A 14,743-nucleotide genomic window follows, 5' to 3' on the forward strand; every position below is an offset into this window, starting at 1 on the left:
ACCTTTCCCTATCTGAGTCTCTAATACCAACATGTTTCAAGCAGACCAGCATAGTCCCTGTGCCCAAGAACACTAATCTCTATTTGACTCCACACTGCCCTTTCACACCTGGACAAAAAGGAACACCTATGTAAGAATGCTATTCATTGGCTACAGCTCACTGTTCAACATCATAGTCCCTTCAAAGCTCATCATGAAGCTAAGGACCCTGGGACTAAACACCTCCCTCTGCAACTGCATCCTGGACTTCCTAACGGATGGTAAGTGTAGGTAACAACACATCCGCCACGCTGATCCTCAACACGGCCTATAGGGAGGACAGAGACCTGACCGTGTGGTGCAAGGACAAAAACCTCTTCCTCAACGCGATCAAGAAAAGGAGAGGATTGTGGACTACAGGAAAATGAGGATCGTGCACATCCCCATTCTCATCAACGGGGCTGTAGTGGAGCAGGTTGAGAGCTTCAAGTTCCTTGGCGTCCACATCACCAACAAACTAGCATGGTCCAAGCACAACAAGACAGTTTTGAAGAGGGCATGACAAAACATATTCCCCCTCAGGAGACTGAAAAGATTTGGCATGGGTCCTCAGATCTTCAAAAGGTTTTACAGCTGCACCATCGAGAGCATCCTGACTGCATCATCACTGCCTGGTATGGCAACTGCTCGACCTCCAACCGCAAGGCACTGCAGAAGGTAGTGCGTACGGCCCAGTACATCACAGGGGCCAAGTTTCCCGCCATCCAGGACCTCTATACCAGGTGCTGTCATAGGAGGGCCCAAAAAATCATCAAAGACTCCAGCCACCCTTGTCATAGACTGTTCTCTCTGCTATAGCACGGAAAGTGGTACCGGAGCGCCAAGTCTAGGTCCAAGAGGCTTCTAAACAGCTTCTACTGTCACATTGGTATAAATGTACAGATGCAGGAATGCGTAATAAGGGTTTTTATTGTACCCAATTTACGGCGTGCCTTGTAAAGGCACGGGGACGAAGACCAAACAAAAACACAGGGTTGAAACCCAAACAAAAGAGCGAGGAGTACCTCGAAAAAATGACACATGCGCACAATGATTAATACATGAGACGAGACCCATAATTATCTGCACAATCCACAAGGTCACAAAAGCCCAAAACACACAGCACAGGTACTCACACGCATCATCGGACACTGTAACAACAATCGAAAGCCCAATGGAAACAAAAGGGCACACTTATACAAGTACTAATCAGTGGGAATAGGGGACAGGTGTGCGTAATGAAAGATCCGAAGGGATCCGTGACAGTACCCCCTTGATGCAATAGCAGCGCAACGACACCGGCCTCAAGGGCGATCACAGTAACACAGTGCAGGTCATCAGGACCCGATGCAGCTGCCGAAGTTGCGTAGTCGTCGAACGGGCCAGTTGCCGCTGCCAAAGTTGCGGCTGCGTCGAATGGACCAGTTGCAGTGGCGTCAGATGGACCGGTTGTGGTTGCGTCGGACAGGCCAGTTGCAGCTGCAGAAGCTGCGTCATTGGACGGACCTGTTGTAGCGACCTCTGACGGGCCATTCCCGCTGTCTCCCAAAAGGGTTGATTATTCTGTCACGTTGGTATGAAGGGGTCGGGAGACAGGCGAAGGAATGCGTAATAGGGGTTTTTATTTCCCAATTTACAGCATGCCGTGTAAAGGCACGGGGACGAAGACCAAACAAACACGAATACAAAACACAGGGGATAAACCCAAACAAAAGAGCAAGGAGCACCTCGAATAAATTCACAATTGCACAATGATTATCACACGGGTTGAGACCCGTAATCATCTGCACAATATACGTGGTACGAAAGCCAAAACAACATAGCACAGGTACTCACACGACCAACGGACATTGTAACAATAATCGACAGCCCTATGGAAACCAAAGGGCACACTTATACAAGTACTAATCAGTGCGAATAGGGGACAGGTGTGCGTAATGAAAGTTCCGGAGGGATCCGTAACATCTACCCACAAGCCATAAGACTCCTAAACATCTAATCAAATTCATATACATACAATTTGCATTGCCACCTTCCACCCCCATTCTACGTTGCTGCTACTCTCTGTTATTATCTATGCATAGTCACATTAATAGCTCTACCTCATGTACATATTAGCTAAATTCCCTCGACACAGGGTGCCCCCGCACATTGACTCTGTACCGGTACCCCCTGTATATAGCCCCTCTATTGTTATTTACGGCTGCTCTTTAATTATTTATTATTCTTATCTCTTACTTTTTATGTATTTTCTTAAAACTGCATTGCTGGTTAAGGGCTTGTAAGTAAGCGTTTCACTGTAAGGACTATATATATACCTGTTGTATTCGGCGCATGTGACAAATATCATTTGATTTCATTTGATTGGCAAACAAACACAATCCATGTCTCAATTGTCTCACGGTTTAGAAATCCTTCTTTAACCTGTCTCCTCCCCTTCATCTACACTGATTGAAGTGGATTTAACACGTGACATCAATAAGGGATCATAGCTTTTACCTGGATCCACCTGGTCAGCCTGTCATTAAATGAGCAGATGTTCTTAATGTTTTGTACACTCAGTGTATATTAGAGTGAGCTATGTCAAGAATCCAGTATATAAATAAATATGCAGTGTGTGTAAACAGTGTAACTAAAATACAATGTACAGTAATAGAAATATTAGAATGAACTTTGTTGTGAAAACAGTATTTAAATAGACAGTACAAAAGGAAAAATGTATAGAATTGCAGAAAATTAGTCCGGAATATAAATATACAGTATATTGTACATATGTGAATGGTGTGTATAGACAGAATGGGCAGTATGTGAATAGAAAAGGTCTGTACAGCAGTAGTTATATAGGATAAGCCATGTCTATAATACAGTATATGCAAATAAAGTGGGTAAAACAGTATGTAAACATTATTATAGTGGCTAGTGTTCAATGACTCTATGTACAAATGGCAGCAGTCTCTAAGGTGCAGGGTAGAGTGCCGAGTATTAGCCAGCTAGTGACAGCGCGTCTAAGGTTCAGGGAAGGTTACTGGGTGGTCCGTGATGGATGGGTGACATTCATTTAACCAAGTACTGAGAGACCTCCCAACTGCCATCCCCCCATTCCAGCTGGGACACCATCAGAGCCAGCCTCACTGTCGGATACAGGCCGAGTGTGTGAGTTGAGCCTACCATCTGTCTTGCAGTATCAACAACTAAATGAACAGTAACAGTAAAGCCCCTCCGCAAGAGCACAATTTTACCCAACTTTAGCTCAGGCCTGTTGCTATTTGTTTTTCTACAATGTACTAACAAGAGAGGCTTAGACTCAAATCCCCTAAAAGCCAGTGGAAATAATAGAGAAACCTTTTAAGCGATAACTCCAGGAACGTTATGGGGAAATGGAGAGATCACTAGAGATCAGTCATACTCTCGATACCATACCAGTGGTGTAAGCAAATCATATCAAAGATGTGATTTGATTCATTTTCCTGGCTCTCTGACAACTCAGAGACCATATTTTGTGTGGGCAGTTGACCCATGAGTGTGTCTGGCAGGAAGAGTAATCCATGTCAGTTACACTGCTGCTGTCCACCTCATCCAGACCAGACACTGCTCTTAGAGCTCTCTGTGGATTTAACCCTTTCTTGTGAACAGAATGTGTAACCTAGTTGGAGGACAAAATGATGTTGAAATCGAAATGGTTATTTAGGTAAAAGGGTATTCTTGATCAAAATGATAAATTATGTATATCAACAATGCTATGTATAAAGTTCCATAATGGATTGATTTTTAAGCCAAAGTATTCTGTTGAGGGATTTAACATAGGCCTCATTTCATTTCACTCTGGTGTCATTAACAAATTCTATGCGAATGAAAAACAGTGACTCATCTATTTTTGACAAGTTAAGAATGAACGCGCTTATCGTCCTTCCCCAAGAGGCATTTTGGATTGAATTAATTTGCTAGAACAGCTGGTTATATTTACAGCCGACTTCTTTTGTGATAGACATGGTTTTATTTAGTCCATCACTCAGAATTCTCAGACATTGTTTTTCTCCTTGTTTCTATGTTGTTTTCTTTGTTGATCAATTACCCTGTGATTGGAGTAATACGTAACACACAGTAACTGTATGGAGCCGTATGAACAGAGCTTTGTGTTTCGCTACTAGTAGGATGTTATTTCTCTGGCAACGACTTTCACTCTCAGCTTGTCAGTGTATAAGGACAAAACAGTGATTTTCAATGGCCTGCCCTGAATCCCACTTGGTGTTTGTAGTGTTGTGTTGGAGTCTTTGAGTAAGAATGGACCAAAAACAAATGGTCCTAGGCAGCACCTACGGATTTCCAATAGCATTCAGATTACCAAATGGTCCTAAGCAGCACCTATGGATTTCCAATAGCATTCAAATTACCAAATGGTCCTAGGCAGCACCTACGGATTTCCAATAGCATTCAGATTACCAAATGGTCCTAGGCAGCACCTACGGATTTCCAATAGCATTCAGATTACCAAATGGTCCTAGGCAGCACCTACGGATTTCCAATAGCATTCAGATTACCAAATGGTCCTAGGCAGCACCTACGGATTTCCAATAGCATTCAGATTACCAAATGGTCCTAGGCAGCACCTACGGATTTCCAATAGCATTCAGATTACCAAATGGTCCTAGGCAGCACCTACGGATTTCCAATAGCATTCAGATTACCAAATGGTCCTAGGCAGCACCTACGGATTTCCAATAGCATTCAGATTACCAAATGGTCCTAGGCAGCATCTACGGATTTCCAATAGCATTCAGATTACCAAATGGTCCTAGGCAGCACCTACGGATTTCCAATAGCATTCAGATTACCAAATGGTCCTAGGCAGCACCTACGGATTTCCAATAGCATTCAGATTACCAAATGGTCCTAGGCAGCACCTACGGATTTCCAATAGCATTCAGATTACCAAATGGTCCTAGGCAGCACCTACGGATTTCCAATAGCATTCAGATTACCAAATGGTCCTAGGCAGCACCTACGGATTTCCAATAGCATTCAGATTACCAAATGGTCCTAGGCAGCACCTACGGATTTCCAATAGCATTCAGATTACCAAATGGTCCTAGGCAGCACCTACGGATTTCCAATAGCATTCAGATTACCAAATGGTCCTAAGCAGCACCTACGGATTTCCAATAGCATTCAGATTACCAAATGCTTCGACTTTGTATTTATAGCCAATGGGTCATGTCGACACTCAGGAAAACTCCATCACTCAAGTCACAAGACATGAGGTTGATATTGATTTTGTTTAAATTCACCCTAGTGCTGAAATTAAATTAAACTTGATTAGTTTCATTTGACAAGGTTAAGGTAAAAGGACACAGTTGCAGCAAACTGCTATTCTTGGCCTTGCTTCCTGGCCTTCCCTGTACCTACTGTAGCTCGTAAATGAGATTGTAAGCCATGAAGTCAATCATTGAATGAAACCTGCTAAGCCAATGTTTAGGTTAAATTTTTTACAAAATATGTTATTTACAGAGCACACATTTCATTGGGAAAGCAACTGCATAAAAACAGCAATGCAGATTTAAGTCAAACCTGTATCATGCCAATGTTTCTATTTCAAAATGTGACAAAAGGATAAACACGCCACTGCACCCGTGGGATTGTGTGAATAAGCTAGTTACATAACTGTGAGCTCAGTGTCTTTACACACCAGACAGCTGGCTTAGAGCCTGCAGTATGACAAGGCTCATTTCTAATCCTCTGAAATTAAGTTGGAATATATTGCATGCCAGTTCAGAAATGCAAATAATGTATACAGTATGTATTTCCATGGGCTCCCTGTCTCCCACCCAGGCAAAATTCTGTTTTCCACTGCTTCGTTTAGGGTTTGATGAGCTATGTTGCATTGGTAAATGTATTTTTAATGACCTAATGTTTACCCTCATTATACGCACTAGGTTAGCTTACCATAAGTCTGTCAGGGCTGGACCTCACGGCTTCCATTACCTAACGAGCATATTGACAACAATGACCTCGAAGCCTATCTAATGGAACAGGCCTTGAACTTGAATTGTCTGTGACCATTGCTTGGTGCTAGTTATGTGAGCCAACACATTCTAGGCCTCAGGCAAGGATCGTAGGTTAGCTTGGGAGAAGACCTACAATACCCTGAAAAGCAGTCCTGTCTGACTCATACACATCTACAGTATCACAAGGCCTGGGCCAAACAGGCCAACAGCTCCATTAATGCAAGTCAAACTTTCTATGACTCATACAGTATAGTAAAAGGATCACAACAAAACAATGAATGTTCAATGCTCGACTATGTTTTATTAGGTGTGCCATTAAAATATTAAATTGAGAAAACTTTTCTTATTAAGTGAACACTGAACAAACAGACAATAGAAAAGTTTTTAAAAAACAATCGCAACCATAGAATGAAGGTGGAGCATCGGCGGTGAGTAGTGGTCTTCTTCCGATAGCAAAAAAAGAGAGAACAGGCAGGTGTACCCATCCCTTGGTTCTGCTTACCCCATCATGCCTTTATTACTATCCATGAAGAACACCTGAAACAAAAAGTCAGATGCTAAGCAACAGGTCAAGACAGGAAATTAACTACCCTTTTGACAGATGTGCTCTCACCATGTGATCTCTCACACTCCCTTCATGAGCCTGATGACCCACAGCAGGAGGCATCCTGCCCCTGATAAGACAGACACAGGGAAGATAGAAATTAGATGAGTGATGCCTCTTCCTTATGTATAGACTGATAGACAGAGCATGCTGCTGATCACAAACTTACACAAAACATATGTTATAGGCCCATTTTAAGTGAGAAGTAGCCATTGGTCTGAATCTTTTGGCTAAATAAATTCACATGAGCGCCGCAATGTGTACTTCACCCACGCTCTACCAAGGTTTTCCAGCTCACAGCTTTGACCGATTACAGTAGTTACAGTATTTTGGTCTATTGTAAATCAAACAATGTGTAGGCAGCTTGCTTAGGATTCAAACCTTCTCAAACAGCCTAATACTTTTAGAGGTGCTCCCACAATAATGTGATTTGTACCACATACAAGGTAATGTATTGCATTCTCCCCACGCCACACAAAGGCATTACCGAATTTTAGTCAGCAGATACCCAACATAACAGGTGGTGTGTTCGACAGCCACTCATATAGATAGGTCAATGGAGCCTGTCTGCATTCTTGATGTCTGTAACCGTTAGCTTACCTATGTAATATTGACATAAGCTCAGAAACAGTTTTTGAAAACATGGTCCTGTTTTTTATCATGTTTTATCAATGTACATTCATCAGTAAACTTTGTACATACAATTCAGGGATGGCCATTATATCTCGATGGGCTACAGGGTTATGCAGGCTCCTGTTCAAGCCCAGGTCTACCACACCTTCTACTATATAAGGTCTTGATGAACAGCTGAGGTATTGATGAATAGCTGAGCAGTAAAATCAGGTGTGGTAGCACTGGGCTTGAACAAAAGCCTGCATAACCCTTCACCTCACCAATAGCAATTTTGGTAAGGGCTGATACAAACACTGTTACAAGTGACAAAATGCTGAGAAACACCTGTAAAATACAAAGAAATTCAACAAGTACAGAACACTTTTAAGAATACATTCTTATAAATCTGACATTGGATAGGTGCTATAAATCCTTTAGGTTCCAATGTTCTTAATAAAGCTGTACATAGCTGTCCAACTCCAGAAAAAAAAAAGAAAAAAAAGCACACATTCCCAAATGTACACTGCTCAAAAAAATAAAGGGAACACTTAAACACAATGTAACTCCAAGTCAATCACACTTCTGTGAAATCAAACTGTCCACTTAGGAAGCAACACTGAATGACAATAAATTGCACATGCTGTTGTGCAAATGGAATAGACAACAGGTGGAAATTATAGGCAATTAGCAAGACACCCCCAATAAAGGAGTGGTTCTGCAGGTGGTGACCACAGACCACTTCTCAGTTCCTATGCTTCCTGGCTGATGTTTTGGTCACTTTTGAATGCTGGCGGTGCTTTCACTCTAGTGGTAGCATGAGACGGAGTCTACAACCCACACAAGTGGCTCAGGTAGTGCAGCTCATCCAGGATGGCACATCAATGCGAGCTGTGGCAAGAAGGTTTGCTGTGTCTGTCAGCGTAGTGTCCAGAGCTTGGAGGTGCTACCAGGAGACAGGCCAGTACATCAGGAGACGTGGAGGAGGCCGTAGGAGGGCAACAACCCAGCAGCAGGACCGCTACCTCCGCCTTTGTGCAAGGAGGAGCAGGAGGAGCACTGCCAGAGCCCTGCAAAATGACCTCCAGCAGGTCACAAATGTGCATGGGTCTGCTCAAACGGTCAGAAACAGACTCCATGAGGGTGGTATGAGGGCCTGACGTCCACAGGTGGGGGTTGTGCTTACAGCCCAACACCGTGCAGGACGTTTGGCATTTGCCAGAGACCACCAAGATTGGCAAATTCGCCACTGGCGCCCTGTGCTCTTCACAGATGAAAGCAGGTTCACACTGAGCACATGTGACAGACGTGAAAGAGCCTGGAGACGCCGTGGAGAACGTTCTGCTGCCTGCAACATCCTCCAGCATGACCGCTTTGGCGGTGGGTCAGTCATGGTGTGGGGTGGCATTTCTTTGGGGGGCCTCCATGTGCTCGCCAGAGGTATCCTGACTGCCATTAGGTACCGAGATGAGATCCTCAGACCCCTTGTGAGACCATATGCTGGTGCGGTTTGCCCTGGGTTCCTCCTAATGCAAGACAATGCTAGACCTCATGTGGCTGGAGTGTGTCAGCAGTTCCTGCAAGAGGAAGGCATTGATGCTATGGACTGGCCCGCCTGTTCCCCAGACCTGAAGCCAATTGAGCACATCTGGGACATCATGTCTCGCTCCATCCACCAACGCCACTGCACCACAGACTGTCCAGGAGTTGGCAGATGCTTTAGTCCAGGTCTGGGAGGAGATCCCTCAGGAGACCATCCGCCACCTCATCAGGAGCATGCCCAGGCGTGGTAGAGAGGTCATACAGGCACGGAGGCCACTCACACTACTGAGCCTCATTTTGACTTGTTTTAAGGACATTACATCAAAGTTGGATCAGCCTGTAGTGTAGTTTTCCACTTTAATTTTGAGTGTGACTCCAAATCCAGACCTCCATGGGTTGATAAATTTGATTTCCATTGATAAATGTGTGTGATTTTGTTGTCAGCACATTCAACTATGTAAAGAAAAAAGTACTTAATAAGAATATTTCATTCATTCAGTGTTATTTTAGTGTTCCCTTTATTTTTGAGCAGTGTATAAATATGAAAACAGATGGGAGTACTCACAGATTTGGAACAGAACATACATAAGTGCTACTGATAGTGTACGATGTACTGTGTGCATATGAATACTCGTAAATCATAGCTTCTCAAATGACAGAAAGTTGCGCCTGAAAAGGAGAAACGTTTACAACCTGTGCAATTTATCGCATGCATTTGTACGGTAGGGATGGCGTGCATCTGATGAATGAGGACAACGTCGTCTTAAGAGTTTGAGAGCTGGTCTCGCCACGGTTCTCTGCTCCGTAGTAGCAAGACACGCGCACAACTACTAGTACACGTCACGCTCCCTGTTCCTTGCCACTCAACGATGCCTTATGAACCCAAAGGCTATTTTACATACATCGGACACACGTGCGTGCATTCGCCGGTGTCCGGAATGGGAGCAGGTGTCAAGAACTATACACGAAAGAGAATGGTCAAAATATCTTTCAAATCCAAGTGACGCTAACCGTTATGCTACGAACCCTGTTACTTCAATTTGACACAATTTAAGTGGACAGCTTGGTGGCCTACCAAGCTGTCCATTCCAAAATATGTTTGTTCATTCACTAAGTACTGATTGAACGTTTATTTATCTTGTTTGGTTAAACATGTTTTTTTTTATGAAACAGTTTCATTTTATCACATAGGCAACCAAGTTAGCAAGCAAGCCACTTTATTTTGACTTGCGCACAGGTCGCGCAAGCAATGATCATTATGATGGCGTCGTTTTAACGTTAACTGGATGCTTCTTGGCAACCCTGCTGATTTTTACTTGTGGATGGCGACTTCAGCTTTTCGGAAAAAGATTGAAAAGTATCTTGACACTGTGTTGATCAGAGTCAGCGCAAATTTGGATTATAATGACAAGAAAATGTAATTGACAGAATGGAGTGTACTGAATTAATGCATAAGGTAAGGTCTAGAATTTTCTCTGGATCTTCTAACAGCGACACGTCTGTTCTGGTGTTTGTATGTATTATACATTAGCAGCGTGGCAGTGTCCCCAAATTTCGGTGAATCTAACGGGCCCGTAATAGCAGCCAAGGACCTTAGCTAATGTATTAGCTTGTGCTAAGATTACACGCAAGTGTACAGGTCAGCAGTTTACGCTGATGACTTCAGCCATATTGAAAACCTTCCATAGCTAAATATACCTAGCTACCTGTTATTCGGTACATCATTGGTTTTTACTAGGCAAAAATGTGCATGTGAGCGGTAAGTTGTGAATTTAATACAAACTGTTGCACCTACAAACCTATTCAGTCCAAATGGTCACCTAATGGACGCAGTAGCCTGGTTTTAATCCAATGTCTAGAATATGAGCTAGGTTTGGGCAAAACATTTAACAACCCTAATGCTAACGACCCTGCCAAAATCCGGTACAGTGGTTCTCGGTAATGAGAGGCGGGTAGTGTGTTGTGTACCTCAATTGATTTGCAAATGTTTATCAACATTGGCGTCATATTGGCTTAAACATGATAGGGAGTTTTGAATTTAAAAATGGAGCTTCAACAAATGCATACTATGCGATATAATCAAATCGTATGATTCACATGCGCCGAATACGTACAGTACATTTGTAGTTAAAAAAAAAAAAAGTTTAAACAGAGCAGCAGTAAAATAACAGCGAGGTTATATACAGTTATCAGACAAGACAGGCAGATCTATTATTTGGGGTTCTGAAGAAATCCTAGACAGTGTAGCCTATCTTGTTGCACGTATGGGTCTCCTTACCTGGGCAGGGCCACCTCACGTGGGCAGTTACCCCAGTTGGATAGACATCCCCAATGGTGGAAGACTTCACACCCCTCTGGTTTTAAATCAGATTAATGGCTCCTCTTGCCGGATGGAGGTAGACAGGCAGCCTGGTCCATCTCTCTGCAGAGCCACTCACACCCCAACTGAGATCTTAAATTTCTTGTTTATTTCTTGTTTCTTTTTTGTAGTCGAACCCACAAATCCTGACTCTCCAGATACTCAACGAGTCTAAAGAAGGACAGTTTTATTGCTTCTTTAATCAGAACAGTTTTCAGCTGTGCTAACATAATTGCAAAAGGGTTTTCTAATGATCAATTAGCCTTTTAAAATGATCCATTTGGATTAGCTAACACAACCTGCCATTGGAACAAAGGAGTGATGGTTTCTGATAATGGGCCTCTGTACGCCTATATAGATATTCCATAAAAAATCTGCCGTTTCCAGCTACAATAGTAATTTACAACATTAACAATGTGTACACTGTATTTCTGATCAATTTGATGTTATTTTAATGGACAAAAAAATAGATTTTCTTTCAAAAACAAGGACATTTCTAAGTGACCCCAAACTTTTGAATGTTAGTGTATATATAAAAAAAAAACAGATCCGATTTATATGAAGTGATCTATAACAGCGCATTGGTCCGCGGTGCTTTATGCTAGAAACAAGCTGTAAAATGCCCGGGAAAGACGAGAATATCATTGTTACGTTTCTTTGACATCGAGGCTGAGCCAAAACCTTCTATAGCCAAGGAGACAAACAATATTGACTTGCTTGGGAAGTAATCTAATACTGTCACTATTAATTGATTGAGGTATTCACTTTCTATACAATCGAAGATGTTTAAACCCAGACAGCGTTTAGGGACAGGCCATACAAATTCTGAGTTGATGCCTAAACTCATGTTCATGTTTCAGCATGATAATGCACTGCCCCATGTCTTAAAGATCTGCACACAATTCCTGGAAGCTAAAAATTCTTCCATGGCCTGCTTACTCACCAGACATGTCACCCATTGATCTTGTTTGGGATGCTCTTGATCGACGTGTGTGACAGAGTGTTCCAGTTGCCATTGAAGAAGAGTGGACACCATTCCACTTGAGTTGATCAGGCCACAATCAACAGCCTGATCAACTCTATGCGAAGGTGATGTGTCATGCTGCATGAGGCACATAGTGGTCACACCAGGTACTGACTGGGCTTCTGATCCACCTCTACTTTTTTTTAAGGTATCTGTGAACAACAGATGTGTATCTGTATTCCCGGTCATGTGAAATCCATAAATTAGGGCTTGGAAAGGTGGGCTGGCCTCTCCGTCCAGTTCTAAATTGGCTTAGGACCTATTTAACCGGTCAATCGTTTTTTTTTTGTCACACTTGGTGGATATAACTCAGAGAAAATAGATATCACATATTAGACGTTCCACAAGATTAGACTTTGAATCCGGTACTGTTCAGTTTATATATGTTACCCCTTGGGAGCGTTATCAGAAAGCACGCCATTGATTTTCACTGCAACACAGATGATACACAACTTTGCTCTTCTGTGTCATCAGAGGATTTTAGCTCCATATATAAATTATACTGTATTAGTGAGTTAAATACTTGGATGGCTCACAACTTCCTCCAGCTAAATCAAGACGAGACCGAGGTATTTATTATTGGAGCCAATGCACAGAGAACATCTGGCCGCACATTTTAATTCACGGGCAATAAAGATAAAACACCAGGTAAAAAACCTAGGTGTCATTTTAGATTCTGAACTCAATTTTGAATCACACATTAGGAATGTGAACAAAATATATTTATATCTCAGGCTGATACAGAGAGACTCATCCATGCTTTTATTACTACTATAATGCTTTCGTGTCTGGTCTACCCAAGACGGCCATTGGTCAACTGCAAAACACACAGAATGCTGCAGCACGCGTGCTGACCAAGACCAAACGGAGAGCACACATTACACCGGTTTTAAAGTCTCTGCACTAGCTGCCTGTGAGTTTTAGAATTACTTTTAAGATCCTCCTATTGGTTTTTAAATAAATCCACGAAAGTTATGTACCCAGTAGGTCCCTCAGGTCCTCTGGCACTGGCCTTTTAATTACCCCAAAGCCTAGGACCAGGAGGCACGGAGGCAGCCTTTTGTTATTATGCCCTCAGCCTCTGGAATAGCGTTAGCCTGTCAGAGAACCTGCGGGGTTAAAACACACCTCTTTAGCTTTGCTTTTCCTTAGTGATTTTTAGTCTTTCCGTTTTTATTGTTATTCTTTTTGTTTTTTATCCTCTCTTGTTTTTTGTGAAGTAAATATTTATGTATGTATTTTCGTAGTTTTTGTTTTTTCCTGTGAAGCGCATTGCATTCATGTTTGAAATGTGCTATATAAATAAAGCTGATTTGATTTGATTATAATAAACAACGTGCACTCCCTTAGCTCTCTAGATCAATGTTATTGAATGCCAAAGTTTTTTGCTCTGAAAATGATTGTGCCACAAGCTTGCTAGCTGCGGGGTAAATTATTGCACTTCTCATTAACGGCCTAGCTAATTCAAGTAGCTATGCAGATGTGTACCTGTGCAAGTGCTTCGATAGCGCATGACTAGCTAGCTAACAGGCCCGAGCTTTAAAGTTAAGATTAAAGTTTATAGTTAGTGAGACATTGCCCACTAGATAGATTCATGTAAATGCTGCTGGGAATCTTTTTTTTTGTCTTTGTTACCTGTTTCCTTATATGTCCGGACAAGCAGCAGATACTGTAGCAAGCAAAAGTCCTCGCATGTGCATGAAGAAAGATGTCAGCGACAGGCAGGGATGAGATCACAAAATGAGATTACTTTTTGCGCTAATGTTAACTGTCATAGCATGGAGGACATTTTTTTTTGTAGCAGGTTAAGAGAAGTTACCAGCAGGTTAAAATATGTAACATAGCAGGTTAGGGGACTTAGGTTAAGAAAATGTTAGGGTTTGGGCCGCCTGTAGCTAGCTCTACATTTTCATTGGTCTCACCTTGACCGGGATTAGGATCTTCTAGGCCCGGTTTGGCTGTACCCTGGTCCTCAATTGTAGTGAGAATTCTGTGTAGGCTGCCTAATCCATAGGATCAGCTGTGTTTCTAGACGCTGTTATAATGAGTGATGTTCTGGTGTACTGCACAGTGTACCGCAGGTGTTTTTTTGTGTGGAATTGTTATTGTTGGACATACGACTGTAAAAAAACACCAGGAAATCAGCTCCAAGTGATTTTAATTTAAGAAACCTGTTCCCAAGTATTCCCAGGCATAATAGAGACATGACGTGATCATATACAAATGTAAGCAAGGTTTGAAATTATTGTTTTAGTCAAACATATCTGTTTGGGCTTCTTGCGGTCAATTTCTTTTTAATTATGTTCCGGACCCCTCCGCTCAAGAAAAAATTGGCCCGTGGCTGAATATAGTTGATGATCCCTGGTGTAGTGAGTCCGGGCTGAGCAGACTGTAGCTCTACAGGAGGGGCCTTGGGGAGAAGGTAAAAGGAGCCAGTGCTGCTGCTGATTTCAAACCAATTCAAACACTGTCTGCCTGTCTGTCTGAACTCAGAACATCATCACCGGACCATCTTTCTTCCAGCTCCAATTTCTCTCTATTTCTCAAGGGAGAGAGCCAGAGAAAGTAAAGAAGCTCCACAGACT

The 14,743-nt window shown here is 42.5% G+C and overlaps 1 protein-coding gene and 1 long non-coding RNA gene across 3 annotated transcripts in view; one reads left to right on the forward strand and one right to left on the reverse strand.

The window, feature by feature from the left end:
• Positions 1 to 14,743, forward strand: part of LOC110502531 (phytanoyl-CoA hydroxylase-interacting protein-like) — a 42,227-nt gene that overhangs the window by 10,851 nt on the left and 16,633 nt on the right. Inside the window, exon 1 of one of the 2 annotated variants that reach the window (XM_036960081.1) lies at positions 10,053 to 10,231. The exons of the other annotated variant lie outside the window; for it this stretch is intronic. The gene's annotated coding sequence lies outside the window, so the exon portion shown is untranslated. Of the gene's footprint in view, positions 1 to 10,052; positions 10,232 to 14,743 lie in introns of those variants that run through there. 2 annotated transcript variants of the gene reach the window in all.
• On the reverse strand, positions 6,298 to 6,694 carry LOC110502532. The gene is made up of 2 exons (XR_002470344.2): positions 6,634 to 6,694; positions 6,298 to 6,557 (listed from the first exon to the last, which is right to left on the reverse strand). It is a non-coding gene; the product is annotated as an uncharacterized LOC110502532 (long non-coding RNA).

Source organism: Oncorhynchus mykiss, chromosome 23, assembly GCF_013265735.2.
Source record: "Oncorhynchus mykiss isolate Arlee chromosome 23, USDA_OmykA_1.1, whole genome shotgun sequence".
In the NCBI taxonomy this organism is placed as follows: Eukaryota; Metazoa; Chordata; class Actinopteri; order Salmoniformes; family Salmonidae; genus Oncorhynchus; species Oncorhynchus mykiss.